The sequence below is a fragment of the Pholcus phalangioides genome, unplaced genomic scaffold, assembly GCF_987345545.1.
Source record: "Pholcus phalangioides strain wild (caught in Gottingen) unplaced genomic scaffold, Ppha-v1.0 ptg000042l_1, whole genome shotgun sequence".
NCBI lineage: Eukaryota > Metazoa > Arthropoda > Arachnida > Araneae > Pholcidae > Pholcus > Pholcus phalangioides.
Window position 1 is genome coordinate 6,996,526 of NW_028301628.1, and position 11,877 is coordinate 7,008,402.

Here is an 11,877-nt window from a genome sequence, read left to right on the forward strand (position 1 = left end):
CACAAGTTTTTAGGAATATCTCAAACAATGTTGTCTATGAATGAAATTTATAAGAGAAATCACTCTAATTGTGTGGAAATCTAGAACCAATTCACACAAATACTGGCATGTTATGGAATAGACTGGATTTCGATTGTCTTAATTGGCTGAAGATGCATACAAGAGACCATGGAATTTAGAGATGGAGTGTTTATTTTTAGATACATAGATATAGGATTATTGCACCGATTAAATGTCTCTCTTGTTGATGAACATTACTGCAATTATTCGGGTTTAAATTCAATGAAATGTGAGGACATGTAACTAAGATATGCTTTAATTTATTCAACAAGCTAATTTAAATATGTCTTTGTTCCTTATATATATAATGTATATGCTACGCTAAATGTGCCGTTATTATGCATAATCACCGACCATTTTGGCAAGTTTGATAAATTTCCCTAAATTTATCACTTTTACCTGTGATTATGCCTAATACCCAAGCATTTTGTCGGAAAATTTAAATAAATACAAAAAAATATATATTTTTACCAGCGCTATACCCAAGCGTTGTTGCTAAACATTATACATCGCACTATATCAGTAATATTTGCAGCTTATTATGCATAATAGCGATTTCGTATTGGTAAATCGGTCCCCATTGGCGTGATAAGATTTATTATTCAGACGAACGTACTCGTGAGCCAAAATCTGAACCTGATATAATGCTTGAATTAAGCTCTGATTTAACAAATTTTTCCGGACATCCCCTAAAATTACTAGTATTTGAAGAATTCTTGAAAACGTATCTCAATATAATACTCTTATTTAATAAATTTCACGATCGTACCCCTATATAAAGAAATTTCATTCTCATATTTAACGAATTTTTAAAATTTTTTGTTCGTATACAGTGTGACTCCAATATGACAAACTCCCATATAGCGAATTCTACAATCGCATCTCTATACAGTTTATCACTACTTCACGAATTCTGCAAACGGACCTCGACATGAAGCACTTATATTTAACAATTTTTAGAATTGCACCCCGATATAATGAACTCTCATTTAACAAATTTCGCGATCGTATCCCGATAAAACGTATCAATTTAAGAAAATTACCATCAAGTATAGTTCTTTCAGAATTTATCAAATTTACGAACGACACTTTAGTACTATTAGTTATCACCGGCTAAAATGTTTTTTAGCACTTATGAAATAATTTTACCAAAGACATTCGGCTATTATGCGTAATATTTTTTTTTATAATTTATAAAATTTATATATTGTCAATATCATGCATAATCGCGGGCAAAAGTAATAAATTTATCAAAATCAATGAGACGGTTGGTGATTATGCATAATAACAGATGTATTCCCTTCGATCCAGAGGTACATATGTACCTCTATTTTTAACGGTTTCAAATGGTTTTATAATTATTCATTTTTTCAAGTTAAGACCTGGGGTACACGTATATGTACCTATGTCTAATGGTCTTATTTAAGATATAGACGCAAATTAATTAATTTTTAATAGCATTTTGGCATACAATAAACGTAAATCAATCAAAAGAAATTGAATTATCAGGTAATTTTGACTCAGGTAATCACATTGAACTTAACATATACTGCCGATACCGCTTATAACATCACCACTTATAACGTTTTCCCGCTAAGTACAACTTATTTTCTTGGTATCAACTTTAATAATTTCGTATTAAGATTTCTTGTTTGATGCATTTTACCGTTTACGATGTTTTTCATCACGGTTTTTTGAAAAACGTTACAAGCGGGATGCATTGTATGAGCTTTTTAAACTGAATGCGAGGGGTTTCGAACTTATTTGGCTTTTTTTGTTGGCGCTATTCGGCTTTCAGGTGTGGCGGCGGCAGAGTATAAAAAATCATTACAACCATGCTACGTGCTGCTGACACGCGCCTTTAGGTGTGTGTGCGCAAGCGTCTCCGTTGCCAAGGTTACCACCTGTTCCACACAACTAATGCCAGGCTCTGGCCGATTGATGACGGCTGGCGGAGCCCTGAACTAATGCGTGTGATATAATCATAACACATTTACGAAAGTTGGACTAACATCTAAACATACAAACCCGTATTTTCTAAAATATACACAAAAATTAAAAAAAAAATTCAATGAAAGCAATTACGTGTGTCAACAATTCATTAAACATCACTTGAGACATCGTAGGCGGTAAATTTTGAATTGAAATTCACATTGGTTTATAAAATCTCAATAATATTTGATAATTGACCATAACGATATTTATTCATTGTTGTTATGACGGGGGGTACGTGACGAAGCTAAACTCCAAGGGTTCTTAACCTACAGGTAGCGTCGCAGGGCAACTGGAGTGGATTGTGTACAAGTCAACTCACAATCCGGTTATGAATTAGTTTGTTAGGCCACTGGTTTCAAGGGTCATCATCACGATTTCGGTTGCCAGGGCTGGGACCCATGCATTTTCATTTTTGGGCCCCCCCCTCTTTATCCATGATATCGTAAATTTCGAGTGGGAAGGACGGGGTTATCCTACAAAAAGCATAAAGTTATAACAAACATCACAGAAATGCTGAAAGATACAAAAATTTGAACGTACTATGAAGTTTTTGAAAATTCAAAACTGATGAAAATTTTTTTTTTTAATTAAAACGAACAAACAGCAAATTACAATATACAAATACAAACATATAATACAATATACAAATACAAACATATAATACAATATACAAATACAAACATATAATACAATATACAAATACAAACATATAATACAATATACAAATACAAACATATGTTACACGACACAAAATACACACACATAATACATACACTATGTAGCCCCAAGGGACTATGAAGTCTCTTTGAAATTAATGAAAGAAATAACTGAAAATTAATAAAAGAGATAAGTGAAAATTAATAAAAAAAATAGCTGAAAATCAATAAAACAATAGCTCAAAATTAATAAAAGAGATAAGTGAAAATTAATGAAAGAGATAAGTGAAAATTAATGAAAGAGATAAGTGAAAATTAATGAAAGAAATAAGTGAAAATTAATAAAGGAATAGCTGAAATTTAATAAAAGAGATAAGTGAAAATTAATGAAAGAAATAAGTGAAAATTAATAAAGGAATAGCTGAAAATTAATGAAAGAAATTGCTGAAAACTAATAAAGGAATAGCTGAAAATAAATAAAAGAGATAAGTGAAAATAATTAAAAGAGATAAGTGAAAATAATTAAAAGAGATAAGTGAAAATAATTAAAAGAGATAAGTGAAAATAATTAAAAGAGATAAGTGAAAATAATTAAAAGAGATAAGTGAAAATAATTAAAAGAGATAAGTGAAAATAATTAAAAGAGATAAGTGAAAATAATTAAAAGAGATAAGTGAAAATTAATGAAAGAAATAGCTGAAAATTAATAAAGGAATAGCTGAAATTTAATAAAAGAGATAAGTGAAAATTAATGAAAGAAATAAGTGAAAATTAATAAAGGAATAGCTGAAAATTAATGAAAGAAATTGCTGAAAACTAATAAAGGAATAGCTGAAAATAAATAAAAGAGATAAGTGAAAATTAATAAAAGAGATAAGTGAAAATTAATAAAAGAGATAAGTGAAAATTAATAAAAGAGATAAGTGAAAATTAATAAAAGAGGTAAGTGAAAATTAATAAAAGAGATAAGTGAAAATTAATAAAAGAGATAAGTGAAAATTAATAAAAGAGATAAGTGAAAATTAATAAAAGAGATAAGTAGAAAATTAATAAAAGAGATAAGTGAAAATTAATAAAAGAGAAAACTGAAAGTCAATGAAAGAAATAATTTCAGAATAAATAAGAATTAAGAATTTATGAAGGAAATAATTTCAGAATAAATAAGAATTAAGAATTTATGAAGGAAATAATTTCAGAATAAATAAGAATTAAGAATTTATGAAGGAAATAATTTCAGAATAAATAAGAATTAAGAATTTATGAAGGAAATAATTTCAGAATAAATAAGAATTAAGAATTTATGAAGGAAATAATTTCAGAATAAATAAGAATTAAGAATTTATGAAGGAAATAATTTCATAATTAGTGAGAGCTTTCAATAATTCGAGGGGATCCTGTTTGATTCGGTACCATGGGCCCTCTTATTAAGGCCACTAACTGGTTTGTTTCATGAATTTTGAAATCCAAACATTTTTTTAGGGATATTTAAGCATTTTCAAATTTGGATTCGGCTCATGGGTCGCAAAGTTTATCACGTTTTTAGTTTTGGGTCGTGATTGAAAAAGTTGGAGAACCCCCGCTCTACTCCGGGGTGTAAATTTTATGCATAATTGCCGGTAAAAGTGATGAATTTTGGGAAATTTATCAAAATCACCAAAATGCTCGGCAATTATGCATGATTTATTTCATCTACCCTAACGTTTTCACTGAGTAAACAAGCATATTTCATGATTCGCGGTAGTCCAGGTCGATACTCGCCTAAAGTACCGAAGGATGATTAGAGGCGCCGCGAATTCGACACCCGGTTCGTCCTCGTCATAAACTTTCCTGACGCAGGGGTACAACAGAAACGGTGACATGACCACGGGAAAAGATTGCCACCGCAGGGAGTACTACACTGAAGGGTTAGCGCACCAACTTCTAGGCTGCCGCGTTCGGAATCGGCAATAAATTGTACGTCTAATTAGAGTTCGTGTGCGGAAAATGACCTTGGTGCGACAAAACTGATCAAACATCTTGCATCTTATTGGTCCATCATTCAGAGATTTTCGGTCACATGATTTTTTGATTCGGTGAAAGCACTCGTGGCATCACCATCAGCACATTAATTTTTGGTTATTTTTCAGAAAATATTTAAAAAAAAAATTCCTAATATTGATGATATTTAAGATATCGTCTTTTGCTACTGAAAAATTGGTATTTTGTGTATTTTGTGAACCAATCACAGAATATTTCCCTATTTCAAAACACGTTGATTCACGAATATACAAATAAATATAATAATAATAAATATCAATATAAATCCGAAACACTGATGAATATGAAATTCAATTTTCTTTATCGAAAAATGAAATTGATAAATATTTTCTCCCTGAGAAATGAAGAGAAAATGAAAAAAAAACCATTGCGGCGCTCTTAAATACATTTCTTAGGGGCCGTTCAAGTATTACGACTGCAAATTTGTAGCCATTTTTGACCCCCCGGCAGCATAATTTCGTCGTCTCTCTTCACCTCTTCCCTCTACCTCTTAACACATATTGCCCATGGGTGGGGATACAGCGTCAAAGGTGGTGTCGAATGATCTAATGTATATATGTATGTATATATGAATTGACATCATCATCATCATCATGCGCCCAAGCAAAAATGCGTGCCCCTCGCAGACTTTCAAGTCAGAGCATTGAATCAGCCCTTGTCATATTTTCAGATCACTTAAATATGCCCGTAGCACATTCACAAATCACATAAGTGACCCGCGACACAGTTCCAGAGCACTTAAGCGATCCGTGGCATATTTAGAGATCCCTTGAGTGACATGTGGCACAGTTTTAGAGCACTTAAGCGGCCCCCAGTACGGTTCTATATAACTCAAGTTTCCCGCGGCACATTGCCAGATTACTTAAGTGATCCGCGGCACATAATTACGGATCACTTGAGTGATGCGTTGCACCACTTCCATATCACTTCAATGATTCGCGGAATATTTAGAGATCTCTAAAGTGACTCTGTAGGGATACTTATCAATACGAAGAATGTTAGTTCAGGTGCCCACAAACTAGCGGAAGGTTTTCCTCGTTTTTGGCACGCCGAGTAAGATTCCATTAAGGATATATCATATTTTTATAAAGGGGTGGTTGATGACGTTATGCATAATCCAACCCCCTCCTCCCCTCTTGCCATCAAAGTCAGCAAATCGGGAACCCCTCCCCGTTGATGCTGACGTAATACTTGAATGACCCCTTATGCGTTTGAGCTTTCTTTACATCCGCTCGAGAATAAAAATTAAAATAAATAAATACAGATCGCATCAACACCAGGGGGGAAAAAATTACCGGAAATTTAAAAATCTTCTTCTTTTTCCTCGGGGAAAATTTTTTCTGCTATTAAATTTTATCATCTCCTGATTTTATTTTATTTTTCAGTTTTGTTTGTGGCATTTAATATCTCTTCAAAGCGAAAAAAAACATGTATTTACAGTTAACGTTGTTCATAAAGCACGAACAATTTTTTTTACACATTTACAGAATGTCCCATAAATTCGTGAATAGTTCAAAAATTCATAAGAATTGAAAAAGTTGGTATATTTAAAAACGGTTTCACGGAAATCTCGTCCCTGAAATTTCAGGGAGGGTACGAACTAAATGTGGGTGAGTGACCATATGAGTGATCAAGTAAGTGGGTTTGTGACTGTATGAGTGAGTGCCGGTATGTAACCATATGTGATATTACCTGGATGAGATAAGGGATTTTCCACAAATTGGTGTTTCGATTATTTTTCTTGTAATTTTATTATTTCAAATGATCCCACGGCTTTATGCGAATGATCGAACACATGTGCTACATAGGCGGAGATAGACTTGGAAGACTAAGGGGCATGGTCATTATTGCTGTGGGGGCACAATGATGATGATATCAATAAGGGGACAGTTGGCCCCCTCTCGATAGGAGGCTCAAAAGTAGAGAGCAATGTAGGCATGTGTAGTGCTTTCAATGACTTTTTCGCGTCGGTTTTTAATGGAGATAATGATATTCGATATACGGGTGTTGCATGGGGTAATAAAACGCTCAACGATATTCAAGTGGAAGACGTGGAGGTCCTAAATCTTCTAAGAAATGTATGTGCAAGCAAAGCACCAGGACCAGATGATATCTATCCCAGGGTTCTCAGGGAAGGTGCTAATGAATTGTTGGGGCCAGTCGCACAGATATACAGGAGTAGTGTTGCTGAGGGTATCGTCCCGAGAGATTGGAAACTGGCTAACGTTGTTCCTATATTTAAGAAGGGTAGTAGAGAAGTGGTGTCTAATTATCGTCCAGTGAGTTTGACGAGCTCCCTCTCGAAAATTTTGGAAATTATCATCAAAAGGCAGTTTGTGAAGTGGATAGACGAGAATAATGTATTGTCGGATAATCAGCATGGGTTCACGAAGGGGAAGTCATGTGTAACTAACCTCCTTTGCTTCTATGATTACGTGACTAAGGCTTTGGGTAAGAGCAAAAATGTCGACGTGGTTTACCTTGATTTCCAGAAGGCATTCGATCGGGTCCAACATGGCAAACTCTTGAAGCGTTTACACGAGATTGGAATAGGGGGCAACTTGCTGAATTGGATAGAATCGTGGTTAAGAGATAGGTCACAACGAGTTATGGTGAACGGGGAATTCTCTGGTTGGACAGACGTCACAAGTGGAGTTCCTCAGGGAAGTGTCCTTGGCCCCATACTTTTTTCACTTTTTATCGATAAACTCGATCAGGGTATCGATGGAATTACTAGCAAATTCGCAGATGATGTGAAGCTAATGGGGGTAATCGGGAATGAAAGCGATAGGGAGTTGCTCCAGACCAACTTAAACAAGATTGCAGCATGGGCAAATGAATGGAGCATGACGTTTAGCGTAGATAAGTGCATGGTCGCTCATTTTGGTTCGAACAACCCACGGTTCTCTTACGAGTTGAATGGTGTCACTATCCCGGATGCAACTAGAGTCACCGATTTGGGAATTCTCATTGACGAGCGACTTAAGTTTTCTGAACATTGTTCAGCGGTTGTCAAAAAATCGAATAGAATGCTTGGTCTCATTTTCAAAAAGGTCTCTTCGCGTTCTCCTAAAGTCATTCTTCCGCTTTTTCGAGGCTTAGTTCGCCCTGGACTGGAGTATGCTGTAAGGTTTTGGAGACCATACCTACAGAGGGACATAGACTTGGTTGAAGGGGTGCAGAGAAGAGCTACGCGTGTCCTTATTGGCACACAGGGCTTGAGTTATGAAGAAAGACTTCAATTTTTGAATATGTTTACATTGGATGAACGCAGGTGTCGAGGAGATATGATCGAAGTGTTCAAAATTTTCAATGGGATGGATAGGATGGACCATGAACTTTTAGTACACCGCCAATCGACTGCTTTTACAAGGGGACACCAGTATCGATTGGTGAGGGACAATGCAAGGTTATGGTGTCGCAGGGAATTTTTCTCCAATAGGGTTGTTAATAAATGGAATAGCTTACCCCCGGAGGTAGTAAATTGTAACACAATTGACACGTTTAAAAAGAAATACGATAAACATGTTGGGGTAAATCGGGAAGCTATCCATTCTTAGAATAAGACAACCATAAGTATTCTTTATGGGCATTGTATAATATTTTATCATGTGTATATATTGTTTGTAATTTGTGTTAATTGCATTTTTAATTGGGTTGCTGTATTTTTGAAACATATGACAACCATATTTTTATGGGCATCTTTTTATCAGCCACCTCGTTGGGCATTTTGCCTGTTGTGGTGTTGTATTTGTATTTGTATTTGTATTTGTATATGTATATACATTAGATCAGTCGACTCCACCTTTGACGCTGGGGGGTAGGGGGGCATTGCCACCACGCACCTCCCCCGTATCTCCACCCATGATGTGCTTTTGATAAGAGAAAAACTTGAACATAACGCACGTGTATGATGCCAAAATGAAGAAACCGAACGAAGTAATCAAATGACAGAAAATAATTAAAATAGCAATTTGTGGAAAATAATTTATCATCCAAGTATTTTTTTATAGATGATGTTACGTATTTACACGCCACTCAACTGGAATATTTATACAAGTGGCACTGAATATTTGGCAACCAAATTATGAGAAAAATGAAATAGATATTTCCTGCGCATGCGGAATTAAAAATTAGTTACTAAAAATACTCTTATCTCATTTAATAAGGAAATTCCCAATTCTAAATTGCCACACATGGTATCTCATATGCAGTGCCAGATTTTCTGTGAATTTCATAAAAATTGTGGTTGAAAACTCCGTACATTTTAAGCAAAAAGAACATGCGATGCAAATTAGAATTTTTATAGAAAACATCTATATTTTCGTGAATATACGTATCATTCTCACGAAAATACACACAGGTATTGCACAAAGTTAGTACGATATTTTGTGGAAGTTACACATCACTTGCGATTTTTTTGTCATACAGGGTTGCAATTTCTTTTTTCTTATTTAATTTTTGTCGGTCCTGTAAATACACTCGTGACTAAATTTTCACTGGAAATTTTGAGTGCAAGGTTCACTTGGAAATTTTAGAACGGTTTGGCCAGAGAGTACTTTTCTAGACACAACTCGCCAGGTAGTAAATTGCCCATATAAATGGCGATAGACCTGAGTCGTTCTTGGTTTGAAAGAAAAGCAAGTATTGTTCTAGAAATTTTCAAGAAAAAATTCATAGAAAAAAAACTCCAAAAAATGACATGGATTTTCGGAAATATAGTATGAGTTTTCGAAACAGCTGCCATCTGTCGTCCAGATTAGAAATTACAGTATTAGATGAGTGTTTATTTTTCTTGATTTTTTTTGTTTTTAATTTTTTTTCTTTGTAAGAAACCGATTTGTTGTTTTGTGTAAAGTTTGAGATTTGTAAATTAAAATAACAGAAAAAAACATGTTCAATTACTTGAAATAAATCAATTAATTTTGATAAAGTTATTTTATTACTATCACAAGCTACATTAAATAAAATTAATTGTATTTCAAATGGTAAAGTATTATAAGTGATTGTTTTTAAGCAACCATATAGCCATTGACTGATCAATATCTCTAGAATTAGTGAACTAAGAAATAATTTCAAAATAAATAAAAAAGTATTCAATTATTTTTGTCCCTTTTTAACTCGGACCCCCGTCTTCTGTTAAGATTTTACTGAATTACATTAATTTCGATTTGGCTTGCCATGTCTGTTAGATTAAATTGAACATAACGCACGTGTATGATGTGACGGTCTACCACCGTGAAATTTGCTGTCTCGGGTTCGAATCCGAGGGAGGGTAATATATGATATTTTCCCAAACGACCTTGAGGTGACCACCGATGGACAGTGCCTTCAATTCCAACCTATCTCATTAATGGTAGCAAATCGCAATATAGTAATATGGCCAGGGTTGGTGTTTGGTGAAGTAGCATAAGTTTGAAGAGCCCTGCTCTATATGTGTGAACGTTAAATTCCCCTACAACGATTTTTTTTTAGTCTTGTTTGGAACTACCAGCGTTCTTAACATTTTACCTCTTCCTCCTAACCAGATCATAGCTCACCACTAAGTCTCAATGAAGAGATTTTAGCAAGTGGTCGAAGAAGGCCATGCTGGAAGCTGCGCAGGTATGTGTTGTGAACCTGGTGAAATATCCGCGCAATGTCGAAAAATTCTTTGAACTGGTAACACACGGGCAATTGTAGTTCAAAAAGGTTGGGGGGGGGGGCACTTATAAGTGCTCTAAAACTACGTCACATGTCACTCAAGAGATTTCTAAATGTCACGGATCGCTTAAGTGTTCTGGAACTGTGTCCCGGTTCATTTAAGTGATTTGAAAATGTGCCACGGACTGCTTAAATGCTCTGGAATTGTACCACGGGACACTTAAGCGATCTGTAAATGTGCCACTTGGTTCATTTTTACAAAATTAGGTTTGAGGAGGGCAGGCCGCATCAGATAACCCCTCCCCTCAGGGCCATACTTGGTCCGCGGGCCAAGGGCCTTTATGCGATTTATCATTATATGACTTAGAGTGTGGGTCTCAATGAATTTATTAAAGTTTGAGTTCATAGCCCTCAAATAACATTGAAATTAACAGAAATTGGGGGAGATGGTCAAAAATGGCAAAAAATTTGCTTACGTAATACTTGAACGGCCCTTAACAAGATTTGGAAAAAATATATCGTTGTAGAGGGATTCATCATAAAAGTGAGTATCGTTGTAGCAAGGTTGTATGAAGCGTGTTCTGTAAATGGACCGACAAACTCAGACGGTTGTTTGTAGGCATCAAGAGGAACAAAAATTGCAATGGAACATGCTGTCGCAAAACAACGTTGAGAGGGTGAAAATCCCGAAAAACGCATGCAGGCTCTGAGTCCAGAGGAGATGAAAGGTGGATGTCAGTTGATCGCTGAATGCGTTCGTGGGTTCGCTCACCATATCTGACGTAAGCAGCGTCGCGAAAAGCATACGCTGGCGTAGGATCACGCGCTGCGGACGACGTAAATTATCTCTATTGCGGTAGTAATTATGTGTTGCAGTTAGTTGTCAGGTATCTTCGAGTGCGTCCAAGAATCGTTTTTACGTCGTTGTAGACTGTGCAATGATGTCAGCGGCCGCCACTTTTCCAACAACTCTTGTAATAATTAATCAAATAAATCTTTTCGTAGTTATTATTGTACTTTTTGTCGTTCCAGTGTGACAGCGAAACCTGTGCATGCGTTTTTCGCTCTCTCAACGTGGTTTGCGACACTATGTTCGATTGCAATTGTTGTTCCTCTACTGGCAACCCTTTGAGTTTGTCGGTCTATCAACACAACACCCGTTATACATATTTGTAATCCAACCTTCCTGGGGGGGGGGAAGACTGCGAATAGGATGATAGCGTTGTTTTCTGAACGTACAATTCGGAAAACATACACAGTAAATTTTACTCGTCGACCATCTCAACATTTCAACAACTGATTTGATAATATTATCATAAAACTTTATTTTATAAAAGAATGATTGATGTATTTAATTGGTTCTATCTATCTCTGTTGGATTCAACTAAAAAAACTTTTATCACTAAAACTTTCACTGAGCAAAGAAATGATATACAATAAAAAAATTTGAATCACAAAAAATAAACACCCATGTCACTGTAACTAT